Raw genomic sequence first — 2,691 nt, 5'->3', positions numbered from 1 at the left:
CACCGTATTGTATTTTATATCCAGCCTAGACGAAATCCTGGCAATTAAATGGGATCATACAGTATCTGACTGACCGATTAAAATACAAACCATAGCCACGCGCCTTTGATGGAATCGCCGGCCGTGCTCTGATTTCACAAATTGTACCGTTTGATCTGCAGCCGACAAATTCCAAAACATGTTTTGTTAACTTTCGCAGGTGTTTGTTTGGATTTCAGTTGATGTGATTTTAATAAGGCGAAATAAATAACCATTAATAATTGCGGATAAATTAATGTAATGATTAATGAGATGTGTAATGGAACGTGGTAGTTAGCCTGCATGAATTTGCAAAGCCTAATTATAAGAAGCCTGCATGATATACGCAAAGCCTTATCGTAAGAAAAAAGTTAGTTTAGTTTTGAACAAGTGGATAAGTAACACTGCGAACAATATTCTTAACATTTTCGTTATAAATGTAGCATAATGTGTCTTCTTTGATCAACCACTTGTTTGAACAATAAACAAGCGTTTGCCATTCAGAAGAATGGCATCGGACAGGGTTCACCGAACTCCGCCCTTTTGTGTTCTTGTTGACATATCCTCTCGGTAATACATATCACGAATGAAAGTTAATTTTCCAGGAACAGAAACATAGAAAAAAACGAAAATAACGACGATGTATTTAGTTTGTGATTTTTTTTAACTTTTATGCCTAAAAGAGGATCAGGGTCGGCGAGGAAAAATATGGTCGGTCGGGTTACCGGAAACACAGGTATTTTTTGCCCAAATATGAATTAAACTATCGGCGTTTTAGGTACGCAACTTATGTTAACTTGTATTATAAATTGCACATTCTCGTCCAAAACGTTTACTATATGAGTAGATTTCGATTACCAATTTAGGTAAACAGTTCATCTTTGAAACAGAATGAAACATACCAGTACATACAGCTTTGTAAGCTTTACTATAGGTGTATTATGGAGTGGTAATGTTTTGTACTGTTTACTCACAAGATAACACAACTCTTTAGGGCATATTGTCTAGTAACTAAAAATAGACACATTCCAAGATTTTGTATTAGTCTCCCATTGTATAATAAAACATAATGCACTGTAACGTATTGCACTTCAATAATAGGTAAGGTAATAGATATTGACTCTTTGAAGAAGAATACAAGACCGTTGTTGATATTAATCATAATTATACCTATGCTCACTATATTTTAAAAGGCATCAAAACTGTATTTTTCTAATTAAAAAAACAACAACAATAGCAAAATAACTATTATAGTAGATATTAACTTATCATTATTGAACTTAGATTTGAAACGTTTAAACTGAGTCATATGTAGAGAGAAAAACTCAGTGGCAGTTATAAAGTCAACTTTAATGCCATACACACCATGTAATATACACATATGACAACATTTAGTTGGTTAAGGTATGGTTTGACACATGAAAGTAGTGTTGCAAAATCAGTGTCACCTTTGATTTAAATTTAAAACTTGTCACGTTAGACAATAATATGATTTGTAAGGTACTAAATTAATAAGTCTTAAAGACATTAGGGAAAAAACAAGACACACATACAGTGAAAAACGTTTTAGTAACGTCCATTAACTTGTATGCAATATGCAAATGATACAGTTTCAAAGAGGAAGTTATGTTTATTCAAATTAAAACACGCACTAGTACTCGTTATTTACAAATTGGTTATAACAAGAAGAAAACCTGTATCAAATAGCTGTAGCTTTATACGAGTTAATACAGTATTGCGGGGAACATTATAATTATACTGAACTGACAAACACATCAGGGAGATAAAATCAGATTGATTCGGTTGGAATTTCATTGCATTTGTTTCTTATACAAAGGCGTATTAAATAACAGTCCATAGGCAAGACAGTTTAAAGACAAGACGTACGTTTAACATGCTCTTTTAATATGATTTCGCCTTGTTATTGAAACCGGATATGTGTTACCTTAAATAAAATATTTCAATGAGATATACATTTGAAGTAAACAAGACACTAATCCTGACATAGTTTAAATAAAGCAATTTAAAGACTTTACATTAGTGATTATTGTTAATAGTTCATGAAAATGACTGTGCGAAACTACATCAATGTATTTCCACTGGTAGCTTAGCCTCCTTAAGTAATCATTGGGGAATGTCATATTAATGTATTTTTGATTTCTAATGTATGCACTTCTCTGTTCTAATCGTATCAACAACAAAAATGCACAAAGTTGCTGCAACGATCCACTGCGCAAGTACCCATCGGTGTCGTTTACTTCCCTTAATTTGCAAACACAAAGTTGAATTCGTATTTAAAAACTTCAAAAAAATAGTTTCATGTGTAAGAACATCAACAGAGCAATTATTTTATATCCCCTCATATATTCCCATCTTCTCCATCGAATTTACGCTTCTTTAAACAACGTTACGCCGCATGTTTTTTTTTTCGTTTATGCGGTGATTTTCAACGCATTAACAGGGCGACCATGTTTATGCGGCGTCGCTCAATGCATAAAGCAGAAATTGCTTATATTTGGCCCATGATGATGATGATGATGATGATGATGATGATGATGATGATGATGATGATGATGATGATGATGATGATGATGATGATGATGATGATGAAGATGATGATGATGATGATGATGATGATGATGATAATGATGATGAAGATGGTGATATTGATGA

Source organism: Mya arenaria, chromosome 17, assembly GCF_026914265.1.
Source record: "Mya arenaria isolate MELC-2E11 chromosome 17, ASM2691426v1".
NCBI lineage: Eukaryota > Metazoa > Mollusca > Bivalvia > Myida > Myidae > Mya > Mya arenaria.
Note: the sequence above shows the minus strand (reverse complement) of the source record.